Source organism: Artibeus jamaicensis, unplaced genomic scaffold, assembly GCF_021234435.1.
Source record: "Artibeus jamaicensis isolate MK-2021 breed Jamaican fruit bat unplaced genomic scaffold, CSHL_Jam_final contig_135, whole genome shotgun sequence".
In the NCBI taxonomy this organism is placed as follows: domain Eukaryota; kingdom Metazoa; phylum Chordata; class Mammalia; order Chiroptera; family Phyllostomidae; genus Artibeus; species Artibeus jamaicensis.
In genome coordinates, this window is record NW_026521267.1 from 1635932 (window position 1) to 1650260 (window position 14329).

General features: G+C 40.4%; 1 protein-coding gene across 7 annotated transcripts in view; it reads right to left on the reverse strand.

The window, feature by feature from the left end:
• The window catches only part of NINL (ninein like), a 208288-nt gene extending 203367 nt beyond the window's left edge, over positions 1-4921 (reverse strand). For all 7 annotated transcript variants that reach the window (XM_053667257.1, XM_053667264.1, XM_037155282.2 and 4 more), the window contains exon 1: positions 4745-4921. The gene's annotated coding sequence lies outside the window, so the exon portion shown is untranslated. The remainder of the gene's footprint in view (positions 1-4744) is intronic.
• Between the last annotated feature and the right edge of the window lie 9408 nt (positions 4922-14329).

Here is a 14329-nt window from a genome sequence, read left to right on the forward strand (position 1 = left end):
TAGAGCAAAGGACATAAAAGAAAGAATAAACAAATAGGACTGCATCAAATTAAAAAACTTCTACATAGCTAAATAATACATCAGCTAAATGAATAGGGGATTCAACTACGTGGGAAAATATATTTGCCAATGATACCTCAGACAAGGGTTTGAACTACAAAATTTATCAAGAACTCACACAAGTTGACACCAGAAAGACAAACAATCCAACTAAAAACTAGGCAAAGGACCTGAACAGACACTTCTCTAAGGAGGACATACAAAGGGCCCAGCATCATAGGAAAAGATGCTCAGCTTCACTAGCCATTAGAGACATGCAAACTAAAACCACAGTGGGATACCACTTCACACTGATCATAATGGCCATCATAAATGAATCAGCAAACAAGAGCCGGCAAGGTTATGGAGAAAAGGTTGTGGAGAGCTGGCAAGGTTATGGAACTGTGGTACACTCCCGGTGGGAATGTAAATTGGTGCAGCCACTGTGGAAAACAGCATGGAAGTTGCCCTCAATACTAAAAATCAAACTGTCTTCTAAGACGGTAAATCCCCCTGCTGAGATTATACCCTAAGAATTCTGAAACACCAATTCAAAACAACCTATATACCCCAGTGTTCATAGTAGCATTATTTGCAATAGCCTAGTGCTACAAAGAGCCTAAGTGCCCATCGGTAAATGAGTGGATCAAAAAAACTGTGGTACATATGCAGAATGAAATACTAGGCAGCATAAAGAAAGAAGGAACTCCTACACTTCCATACAGCATGGTCGGAACTGGAGAGTATTATGCTAAGTGAAATAAGCCAGATGGTGGAAGACAAATACCATATGATCTCACCTTTAAGTGGAACCTAATAAAAAAACAAACAAGCAAGCAAAATAGAATCAGATACATGGAAATAAAGAACAAACTGACAGTGACCATAAGGGAAGGGCAAGGACCATAATGGGGAAAGAAGTGGAAGGTAATGTCAAGGAACGTGTATAAAAGTCCCATGGACAAAGATACCGGCAGGGCGGGGGCAGGTGGTGAGTGAGTTGATTGTGGGTGGTGGGGTGTGGGTAGAGCAGAAGAGAGCAATGGGGGAAAATGGGGACAACTATAATTGAACAACAGCAAAAAATTTTTTAGATAATATAATAACAAAGAAAAAAAGAGTATGTCTTATAACAAAACATTTGTCAGTTTCCTATAATGAAATACAAAATATTGGGGTAGCCAAAAAGTTTATTTAGCTATTTCTATACGATGGCTATAGTATTGCTTAGTTGCTTTAACTTCATTTGAAACAATTTAGTGGACAACAACATTCAGAATCCTTTGGTGTAGAACTCCTACCTTCAATTAAAACAATTTTAAACCCTAACTTTTCCTCTATAATGTGTTCTCTTTCTAACTTAATGGTATTAAATGTTATCTGAAGTTCAAGGTCTTTGGAAAAAGTTATTTTTTCATCCTGTAAAAATGATTATCACTGTAATAACAGTGATATCACTGTGAATTTTTAAAAAACTCATCAAAATTAGTGAATGTGGGGGCAGTTATTTTAATATTGAAGATGGAATAAAGTAAGCAACTTTTTCAGCATTTATCCTTCAATATTTCAATAAACACAACTGAAATGCAAAAAATATTTGTGCAGTGTATGGAGAAGGTGCTGTGACTAATCCAACGTGTCAAAAGTGGTTTGTAAAGTTTCTTGGTACTTTTGACATTTTGCCAAATAAATTCTTTTCTGTGGGGCTGTCTTATGCATTAGAAGGTGTTTAGCAGTACCCCACAGGCTCTACCCATTAGAAGCCAATAACAGAAGACAGTCAACATACTCAAAATACCCAAATCAACAAAGTTATTGGTGAAAATGTAAAATGTGTCTCTTATGGAAAAAAATTAAATGGACTTTTTGCCAACCCAGTAACAGTCAATGCACAAAACCTGGTACATACTAAAACTTCTCAAACTTGAGTACATCAAAATTACCTGGAGGGCTTTTGGTTATTTGACAAAAAAAAAAAAAAAAAAAAAGATTTCAGCTGAAGGCAGACTATGAACCAGACTGAGAAACTAGAAGTTATTTATCCCTTAACGTCTACAGAAGGACATTCCAAGATTCACACACACACACACACACACACACACACACACACACACACACACAGTGCATCCAGGCATGCTCAAAGTTTTGTCAAGAGGATGAAAAAGAGAACCTACTTCATAAGGTGTCTCTACACCATGGTTCAGACAACAACATTCAGAATCCTTTGGTGTAGAACTCCTACCAGGTGTCTCAAGGTTACCCCAAGGATGGGGAAGGAAAACTTTCTGCTATCACCACCCTTCAAGTAGCTCCAGGTAGTCTGACCCAAAGGTTTGGCCTCTTGCTATGATTAATGAAATCTCTGGCCTTGAGCCTGAACTCCTAATTTGTACCTCAAAACAAGGACTAAACTACACCCAAATCTAGAGTCTAGTTACGGCCACCACCACTCAACCTTTATAGAATAACCATGGAATTGGAGAGCAAAGTGCCTATGACACCTGAAATGCCCTTCCAGGCAAGATGGTTGTGCCATTCCCTCTGGTCAGGAGTGAGGCCAGGACACTGTATTTTGGCTCCTTTTTCTAGACCTGCCTTCTTTGGCTCAAAGAAGAGATACCTAGCAGCCACCTCTTTAAGGCAATCCCAAACCTATGTGTCCAAGGTAGAAACGATGTGGTCAGAGGGACCTTTCACATGCCACATGTTTTATATTCAAAGAAAAAATTAAAATTAAAAAAGAACCATCCACCAGCTGGCATATAAAGTCAATCACCATAAAAGGGCAGGATCTGGATACCTTTACTATTTATGATTACAATTTTCCAATTCTTTGTTACTCTACTATTCACCACCAAACATTCATAAGGACTCAGAGCAAAGGATGCACTAACACTAGGGATTTACAAATGCTGTTAGCAAATATCAGTTCAACACCTCTGAAGAATACAATTTAGGGAAAAGGTTTTCCTTCAAAGTTTATATAAATTCAATTAAAACAATTTTAAACCCTAACTTTTCCTCTATAAAGTGTTCTCTTTCTAACTTAATGGTATTAAATGTTATCTGAAGTTCAAGATCTTTGGAAAAAGTTATTTTTTCATCCTGTAAAAATGATTATCCTCTCATTTTTACTGAATATAAACTATATTTAAGCACATACAGCAGGCTTGGATTTGCCAATACAGATCAGCTAAATTTGTAATGGTTTAAACCACTAGACGATGTACAAATCAAACAGCAGGGGCACCACAGTGGTAGCCTGCTTCTCTAACTGCCTTAGCATTTCTCTGTTAATAAACACCTACTTTTGCACAAAGTTATTAAAACTGCAAGGCTGCTGATAGCGTTCTGTTTAATAGATCATTTTAACTATCATTACTTTTTTAAATCTTTTTCTCTTAAAAGTATTTAAAGTCCAAGGTGGAAAACCTGGAAACCACGGCAAAGGCCTCTTTTATAAGAAAGTCACTCATAATCCCTCCTTCCTAATAACAGTATTGATGGTGGGACCTTGAGACTGACTCACTTGACTTTATCCAAGCCATTTAGCTTCATAGTCTCCCTCACAACAACGGCCCGGCCCACACACACCACTGCTTCCCTGTCCCATAGCTTGGGGTAAGTCTCCTAAAGCAGAAAGGAAGCAAGTGGCCTTTCTTCACTTCCATCCTGTGCAAACACACAGACCTACAGAGAGCTCCCAGCAATGAACCAAGGCACAATTTATAAGTAAAACACGCAAAGAGACTGGAAAGACTCCTACATGGCATTTGTGGTGAGGAAAGGGGCGATTCTTCCAAACAGCAGAATGATTTAAACAAGCAGCCTTTTCTGCCCCAGAGCGTGGCATCTTATTTCAAAGTTTTTCCATGTGCAAACTCTTAATATAACAAAAGGAAACAGGTACATCCTAAAAAGTTGTTCTACAGTGGGATGCAACGTTATTTATTTACAGGAGATAATTCTCTCCAATAATTCCATCTGTTAGAAGAATGGAACACTCTCATTTAGCAAGTGACAGATGAAGCCCGAAGGGACTTGGCAGCGGTAGAGTAGGCAAAGAAGGCACTTGGCCACCGGCAGCGGCGCATCCTGGAGCAGAGGCTGCAATGGCCCACCTAGGCCACGGCTCTCCCCAACCATCTAACTTCCACGTTCTCAATGAAACCGCTGTCTTCGCCCCATCCCAGATCACACATCAGAAGTTGAACATCAATCCACCTTAGTAAAAGAGCCGGCACACTACAAATTCTGCTCAAAGGGGTAACGCCACTTCAGAAACGGCCGTATAGTAGGGCTTGGGTATTAAAGGCTTGGTCAAGCAGCCGGGCTTCCCCCACCCCCCGTTGGGTACGTTAAAGTGACCCCACCCCTAGCCATCCAGGGTGCAGGGAAAAACGGGATACCTCGTCATACTGAACCTGTAGCCCCTATATCCAGAGGCAAAGGGAAGACGAAGACTCCGCGTCCCTCGGACCCCAGGCCCGCGGCCAGTCCCAGGGCGAAGCTAGGGACAGGGGGCGAAGGAGTACTGCAGGTTTCTTCACCCCCCACCCCGGCCACCATCAGCCCAGAGTTGAGGTCAAGGACACTTTTTGTCCCACCTGCTGACTTCCTGGCTCTGCGGTCCCAAGGGAGGAACGTGCAGCCACCCGGCCCCTGCCTGCAGGTGCGGCCCACAGGCTTGTGCGACCCACCTCACCTGGACAGTTGGGGTCGGGGTCTACTGTCTCAACCAGCGCACGTAGGTCGCACCGACGCGGGGCAAAAGCACTAGTGGGCCCAGGGCTCCCACGCCATTAACGCCGCCGTTCTTTATGTCGCAAAGGCCAGAAGCTCCACCTCCTTGTGCCACTGTGCTCCGCCCTCTCGTTCTCCCTGCTTTGTGGTCAACTGGCCAAACCCCCAAGAGCTACGGGACTGGGAGTCAGCCGGGTTTGGGGCTGGACCGGAAGTGCGCAGAGCGGGGCCGTGTCCAGGAGCCAGCCAGTACAGGAAGAGTAGAGTGAGGAGGAGTGTGGAGGGGCGAATGTGGGGCGAGGGTCCTCCTGTGTGGGCTATTTCCGGAAAGTGCGAGGCTCAGGGCATAAGCCAGGAGCCGAGGTTGTTCTCTGTGGAATTTTGTTCTTGCTCTAGCATCCTCTTCTGAAAACAACTGGAGGGCAGGGACTAGGCAATGGTATACCCCAAATTCGTAGCTGTGGAAACTAGGAGATATAAAACTTCTCGTTACCATCTTTCTATCATATATACAATCTATAAATATTTATTATGCACGAACTCATGCTAGGAATTGTCTTAGGGACTGAGAATACAGCAGTCACAATGGGGGAGGGGGAGGGATAACCAAAGGAAATATCCCTGCCCCTTTAGAATTTACAGCTGGAAAACAATAAAAGAAATGAAAAGTAATGTAAGATACATTACAAATTCATTTTACAAATTCATGTAAAATGAATTTTTAATGTAAGATAATTACAAATGCTAAGGTGGAGCAACATAAGAGACAGGGATAAGGATTGCAGAAGGTTGACCTGTGAAGGTCAAGTGGGAAAGTGGCATTTGAAGCGAAGCCCAAAAGGAAGTGAGGGAAGGAGACAAGCAGATATCTGTGGGAGGCCCTGAGGCTAGAGGATGCTCAATAATATTCAATGTGGGGAGAAGAGTGAGTGTGGGGAAGTGTGGTATGTGAGAGGTCAGAGAGAAGTTAGAACTGGACTGAGAGGGATATAGGGCCTTGCTGCTCCTTATAAAGACAGTTTCTACTCTGATAGTATTTAGCAAAGGGAACATGCCATTTGATTTGACAAAATAATTCTGGCCACTGTGCAAGCATGAGTAGTGTCTTAACTTAGAAAGCAGAGGTCCACCAGGACCTCCTGGCGGCTAACTTGGCCAGAATTAAAAACTAAAAACAGAGCCTAAACCCTACACAGGGGTTGCTCACACAAACCAATCTTCAGGTAGAAGCCTGCATTAAGCTGCCTCCCTGAACTGGCCTGACTGTATTGTGTTCCTGCCATCTGAGCCAACTCATGTAAAGGAGCTTCTGGAATTGTATTTCAATCAATAGGACTGAGACTTTCCCTGTCCAAACAAAAGTGTGCAGCAGTATCACCATTAGCATCCTTAATAACCAATTAGAGCTGTTCCATTCTAATCAGGACAATGATTTCTTGGACCAATCAAACCACAAGAATTTAGAATCCTCATTTGCATGAGAATGACCAGTCAGAGACCAGGGGTGGGGACTTCTCTCGATATAAGTCAGCTCTCCCTCGGTCTCAGAGTGAGCATTTTCCATTTGCACCAAACACTAGTGATTCTGTTTCTGGCTGAGACATATCACTGGACTTGATCAGGGAAGAGCAGGCAGAGCAAGGCACAATGGAGGAAAAATGGAGTAGAGCAAGGAAGGCAGAGCAGAGCTTTCTTGACTCGGGCACCGGCCTGCAGTGCCCCACAGTGTCATGGATGAGACATGAGACAAATTCACATGGACTACTGAGTCCTGTGGAGGAAAAGGGAACACATGGCTATTCCCTCAAGGGGGGAGCACTTCAGAGCATCTTGGCCACCCTCTCAAGGGGAGAGCGCACTGACCCGTGCCTTGACAAGCTTTTATTGGGTTTAATTTGCGAAGGAATACAGGTATAGCTCATTAATTATTGTCATTAATTATAGCTCATTAATTATTGGCAGTAAGGATCAAACCATAGATAGCATGCAAAGAACCATTAGGGTTTCTTCTGAGTCAGGGTCTATCAGCTAAAAGGCTACAAAACTTTGGGAAAGAAACTCATTTCCTCCTTGGACCTCTATCGTTTAAGAGCATTCTTAGCAAAGCAGGTTTCACAGGATTTTACATATCCTTTCTCAGGCCTGATCACCCAGGGAGCCTGCCCTTTCTAGCACAGGGCTGCACCACCCTCTGTCATTGTTTCAGGCTTAAGTCAGGCAAAGGAGGCAGATACCCAAAGAATTTTCAGAGACTTCTTGCAGACTCAGGGGAGTCAGGCTTTGTCAAAGCCAAGGGGTAAGGGTCCATCACCCCCTTTCTCCATAGCCCCCCAAGTCCTTCCCTGGGGACTCCATATGATCATGCCTGTCTTAGGTCATTCCCCCCTTGAGGAACCTTACCCATCATTGGCTAAGTGACCAAGCATTGGGGGCCAGTTATGAAAAAAGGAGCAGAAGCAGAACTTCTGCCAGGGAGATAAACTTTGTCTCCTTTGTGGCTTATGGTCTGAAGGTTGCTCACTCAGTCTTAGACATGGGGGGGGGGCGGTTACATCTCCTGAAACCAGGCAGGGTGGCTCCCAACACTTTCTAGCCAGAGAAGGTGGCCTTGCGGCAAGGCTACCTTGTATCAGGGCTGTTGCACAGCAGTGCTGTTCCACAGCTTTGCTGCAACATAATTGAGCTGTAACACTATTGAGCTGTTTCCCAGACCTGCTATTCTCATAGCTGTGTTGTATCATAATTGAAATGTTTGCACTGAAAAAAAATTTCCTTTTTTACCACACTCTAAATTGGGGGTTCCTCATTGAACTGTCACCAATGACCATCTGTTGACAATAAGTAGAAAGAAGGCAAATGCAGAAATAAGGAAACCATTAAGAAGTAACGGCCTGCCTAAAGGAATTTGCAGTTCCAATGTAAGATCCATCAAAATCCCTATGACATTTTTCACGGTAGAACAAAAATTTCTAAAATTTGCATGGAACTACAAAGAACCCCAAATAGCCAAAAAAGCTCTGAGACAAAAATTAAAAAAACACAAAGGCAGAGTTATCACACACCCCAATTTCAAACTATACTCTGAAGTGATAGTAATCAAAACAGTATTGTATTCGCAGAGAACCAGACAGACACACAGACCAATGGAACAGATTTTAGAACCCAGAAATAAACTGATACACATATGGGCAACTAATTAATGACAAAGGAACTAAGAACATTCATGGTAGAAAGAAAAGTATCTTCAATACATGGCATAGGGAAAAACTGGAATCCTATATACAAAAGAATAAAACCAGACAATTATCCTTTATTTTTAAATTCTCACCTGAGGATATGTTTATTGATTTTAGAGAGAGAGGAAGGGTGGGAGAGACAGAGAGAGAAAAACATCAATGAGAGAGAGAAAAATTGATCAGTTGCCTCCTGTACACACCCTGACTGGGGATCAAACTTGCAACCTTTTGGTGTATGGAACAACACTCCAACCAACTAAGCCAATTATTTAGGGCTAGACCACTATCTCATGCCATAAACAAAAAATTAAATAAAAATGAGTTAAAAATGTGAATGTAAGACCTGAAAAGAAAATTAAAATACATAAAAGAAAACATAAGCACTAAGTTTCTAGACTTTTGTCTCAATGGTGTTTTTTATGAATTTGACTCACAATACAAGGGAAGCAACAAAAATAAACAAATGGGAGTACCTGAAACTAAAAAGCTTCCGCACAGCAAAGGAAATCACCAAGAAAACTGAAAAACAACCACCTGAATAAGAGAAGATGTTTACAAATGATACACCCCATGAGAGGTTAATATAAAAAATGTGTAAAGAACTCATAACTCAACAACAAAAGAGCAAACAACTTGGTTAAAAAATGGACAGGGGATCTGAACAGACATTTTTACAAGGTGTGCAAATAACCAAAAGTACATGAAAAGATACTCAACATCATTAACCATCAGGGAAATTCAAATCAAAACCATGATGAAATATCAACTCACACATTAGGTAAGTCATTATCAAAAAGATAAGAAATAGTAACTGAGAATATAGTGAAAGGGAACCCTCTTTCACTGCTGGTAGGAGTGTAAACTGGTGCAGCCAGAATGAAAAACATTATGGGGCTTCCTAAAAAATCTAAGAATAGGACTAACATATGACCCAGCAATTATTTTTCAGGGTATTTATTTAAAGTACCTGAACTTAATTTGAAAAGATATATGTAACCCTATGTTTACTGCTTCATTATTTATAAGAGCCAAGATATTGGCTAAGTGTTCATTGATGGATAAATGGATAAAGAAGAAGTGATACATATATGGAATTAAATATTACTCATCTGTAAAAGAAATACAATATTGCTATTTGTGACATTGATGGATATCGAGGGTAGTGTACTAAGTAAAATAAGTCAGAAAAGGGAAAAAACCATATTATTTCACTCATATGTGCTATAGAGTAAAAAAGTAACAAATGAAGAAAGAAGACAAAACAAAAATCTCATAGATAAGACAACAGAATAGTGGTTATCGGAGGGAAGGCAGTGATGGGAAGTTAAAGCGGGTTAAGGGGGTGTCGAATGAATTGAAATTAGACTTGTGTGGTGAGCACACAATAAAATATACAGACATTAAATTATAATATTGTACAACTGAAATTTATATAATGTTATTACCCTAAATTAAATAATTTTTCTTAACTTTTTCAATGCATTGATTTATTTTTCTTTTTAAAATTTAACTATTTATTTTATTTTATTTTATTGTTGTTTAACTACAGTTTTCTGCCTTTTCCCCTTCCACTGCCCCCTACTTCAGCCATCCCTACCTCCCTCTCCTGATTCCATCCCCTTGGTTTTGTCCCTGTATCTTTTATAGTTGTTCCTGAAAACCCTTCCTCCCTTTCTCCCTATTATTCGTTGCCATCTCCCCTGTGGTTAGTCACTTTGTTCTTTTTTTTTAAATTTTTTTATTGATTATGCTGTTACAGTTGTTCTATTCCCCCTTTCATCACTTTGTTCTTAATTTCAATGTCTCTGGTTATATTTTTCTTGCTTGTTCATTTTGTTGATTAAGTTCCACTTAAGGTGAGATCATATGGTATTTTCATCTTTCACCACCTGTATTTCACTTAGCATAATACTCTCCAGACCCATCCATGCTGTCACAAACAATAGGAGTTCCTTCTTTCTTTCTGGCATTAGTATTCCATTGTGTAAATGTACCATGTTTTTTTTTTTTTGATCCATTCATTTACTGATGGGTACTTAGGTTGCTTCCAGTACTTGGCTATTATAAATTGTGCTGCTATGAACACTGGGGTGCATAGGTTCTTTTGGATTGGTGTTTCGGGATTCTTAAGATATAATCCAAGCAGTGGAATTGCTGGGTCAAAAGGCAGTTCCATTTTTAGTTTTGTGAGGAAATTCCATACTGTTTTCCACAGTGGCTATACAAGTCTGTATTCCCACCAACAATGCACTTCAGTTCCCTTTTCTCCACAAGCTCTCCAACACTTCTTGTTTCTTTATTTGTTTACAATGGCCATTCTCACTGCTGTAAAATGGTATCTCATTGTGGTTTTAATATGCAGCTCTCTGATGGCTAGTGCTTCTGAGCATCTTTTCATATGCCTCTGGGTCCTCTGTATGTCTTCCTAGGAGAAATGTCTGTTCAGGTTTTTTAGCCATGTTTTAATCGGGCTGTTTATATTCCTGGAGTGGACTCGTCTAAGTTCTTAATATACTTTGGAGATCAAACACTTGTCCAAGGTATCATTAGCAAATATATTTTCCCCATACAATTGATTCTCTTTTCATTTTAATGCTGTTTTTTTATTTGCGCAGAAGCTTTTTTATTTCAATGATGTCCCATTTGTTTATTCTTTCCTTTGTGTCCCTTGGTCTAAGGGACATATCCGTGAAAATATGCTCCATGGAACACTTGAGATTTTCCTTTCTATGTTCTGCTGAAGGACTTTTATGGTGTCATGACTTATATTTAGGTCATTTATCCACCTTGAATTTATTTTTGTGTATGGTGTAAGTTGGTGATCAAGTTTCATTTTCTTACATGTAGCTGCCCAGGTCTCCCAACACCATTTGTTGAAGAAGCTATTTTTATGCGGTTTTATGCTTCTTCCCACTTTATTAAATACTAATTGACCATAGAGACTTGGGTTCATTTCTGAGCTCTCTATTCTATTCCATTGGTTTATGTGTCTTTTCTTATGCCAGTACCAGGCTGTTTTTATTACAGTGATCTTGTAAGACAGGGTGATATCAGGTTTTTTACCTTCTTACTTTGCTTTTCTTTCTCAACATTGCTGCAGCTATTAGGGGTTGTTTATGGTTCCATGTACACTTTTGAAATATTTGTTCTATACCTGTGAAATATGTCAGTGGTATTTTAATAGGGATTGTGCTGAAATTATAAATTGTTTTGTGTAGTAAGGACATTTTGATGTTGTTAATTATTCCAATTCATTAACACAGTACATGCTTTCATTTATTTGTGTCTTCCTTAATTTCTTTCTTCGGTGTTTTGTAGTTTTTTGAGTATGGGTCTTTTACTTCCTTCATTTAGTTTACTCCTAAGTATTTTATATTTATTGTTGCTATAGCAAATGGATTTTTTCCTGATTTCTGTTCCTGATATTTCATTGTTCATGTTAAAAATGCCTTTGATTTCTGAATGTTGACTTTGTAACCTCCATTTTGCCAAATTCACTTATTAGGTCGAATAGTTTTTTTGGTGGAGTCTATAAGATTTTCTATGTGCACTATTGTGTCATCTGCAAACAATGACACTTTTGCTTCCTCCTTTTCAATTTGATACATTTTATTTCTTTTTCTTGTCTGATTGCTATGGCTAGGATTGCCAATACTATGTTGAATAGGAGTGGTGAGAGCAGAAATCCTTGTCTTGTTCTTTTTGTTGTTGTTGTTGTTCAAGTACGGTTGTCTGCCTTTTCCCCCCACCACTCTCCATCACCGCAGCCCTCTCCACTCCCCCCCCCGTTTCCACCTCCTTGTTGTCCATATGTCCTTTATGATTGTTCCTGTAAACCCTTCACCCTTTCCCCCCCATTATCTCCTCCCCTCTTCCTTGTGGTCACTGTCAGCCTGTTTTCAATTTCAATGTCTTTGGCCATACTTTGCTTGCTCGTTCATTTTGTTGATTAGGTTCCTGATCTTTCACATGGTATTTGTCTTTCACTACCTGGCTTATTTCACTTAGCATAATGCTCTTCAGTTCCATTCATACTTTGTAAAGGGAAGGAGCCCCTTCTTTTTCTCTGCTGCATAGAATTCCATTGTGTAAATGTACCAAATTTACATAGACTTTTGGTCCATTCATTTACTGATGGGCACTTAGGCTGCTTCCAGCACTTGGCTATTGTAAATTGTGGTGCTATGAACACTGGGGTGCATAGGTTCCTTTGGATTGGTGTTTCAGGATTCTTAGGATATAATCCTAGCAGTGGAATTGCCAGGTCAAAAGGCAGTTCCATTTGATCATGGTGTATTCCCTGGCATCCTTCCCTGGCGGCCAGAAGGTGAACCTAGTAGTGGGTAGAAAGCTGGGAGCAGTAAGGGGGGCCAATTTGGTAATGGTATATAATCCCCCCCAATCTGTTCTGTAACAGTTCCATTCAGCCACTCAGCCTCAGGGCATGTAGCACAAGACAAGCTCAGGTGTGAGGTTCCACTTAGCCACTCAGTCTCTGGTTTTGCACAGCTCAAATCTTTCTTGGGGCAAGCCAACTGCTCAAGAGAGTTCCTTACAAAGCAGCTGCCTGTTATTCTTACCAAGAGCACAGCTTTTCACACAGCCCAACTTTCCAACCAGTCTGGAGACTATCTGAGTTAGGGTACTCCAGGGCCCAACTCCTCCCTTCTCCAGGTGTTGCCCAGCATCCCAATTTCTCTGGTGACAGTGTCCACAGTCCCAACAGATGTATACCACCTCTGTGTGTCTCCCACTTCATCTCTATTCCCCCCAGAGACTTCTAGCATCTAAGTCCTTACTGGAGGGAAGGGAGCTGGTGATCTAACCCTTCTCCCTGTATCATGCTGCAGGCACAGGGCTGGTGGGCCACAGTGGCTTAGGACTCCTCACAGATCCCAGGGACCTTACTGTCCCAGTGCAATCTCCTCAACATCTGTTTTTTCAATGTCCTCTACAATTTTTCGCCTCCAAACTTCATATAAACTGGGATTCCATTGGCTGTTCACTCTGTTCCTGAGATTATGGGGTAGGTGTTCCAGTTGGGCACAGGGAGAACTGGACTCCACTCTCACCTACATTGCCACCATCTTTGATCTCTGAGCACGATATTCTCAAAATGTATCAATGTTGTCACAAATAACAGTATTGTATTGTTTCTTATGGCTGAGAACTGTTCCATATCTACTTTAGCCTATTATCGATTGAAGGACATTTCAATTGTTCCCATGCCTTGGCCACTGCAAATAATGCTGCAATGAACATAGGAGGACATGTATCTTTACTAATAAATGTTTTCAAAAATTTCAGGTAAATACCCACAAGAAGGTTGCTGGATCATATGGTAACTCTTTTCTTAATTTTTTGAGGAACATCCATATCGTTTTTCATAGTGACTGTACCAGTTTCATTCCCATCATCAGTGAATGAGGGCTCTTTTTTTTCTACAACTTCTCCAACACTTGTTGTTATTTGTGTTGTTGATGATAGCCATTTTAACAGGTATAAGATGGCATCTCATTTTAGTTTCGATTTGAATTTCCATAATATCCAGCACAGTTATGTATCTTTTAATATATGTTTTGGCTATTTGTATGTCTTCTTGGGAGAAGTGTCTGTTCGGGTCCTCTGCCCATTCTTAAAAAATAAAAGATTTGTGCATTCTGAAGAGAAACAAGAGTATCCTCTGCCCATTTTTAAATTACACTTTTTTTGTTGTTCTGATATAGTCATTTATATATTTGAATATTCAATAAAGGGTGCCTGGAAAATTGCAAAACCACATGCAAAAGAATAAAACTAGACTGGTATTTGTCATAATACACTAATATTAACTCAAATGAATAAAAAATCTATATATGAAAGCTGAAACAAAAATCACAAAGAACAAAACATAGGTACTAAATTTATAGACCTTGGTCTTAGAATTTTATAAATTTTTAAAATATTTTTTATTTTATTGATTATGCAATAACAGTTGTTCTATTTCCCCTCTCCTTTCCCCTCCACCCTGCACACCCATCCCCATCATTCCGCCCTTTAGTTTATGACCACGTGTCTCAAGTTCTTTAGATGCTGTATTTCCCCTACTCATCTTGCCCTCCCCCTATCTATTTTCTACCTACCATCTATGCTACTTATTTTCTGTACCTTCTCCCCCCTTCTCTTTCTCCCACTCCCCTGTTGCTAACCCTCCATATGATCTTCATTTCTATGGTTTGCTCCTGATCTAGCTGTTCTCTTAATTTGCTTTTGTTTTAGGTGTGGTTGATAGTAATGTGAGTTTGCTGTCCTTTCACTGTTCATCTTTTTAT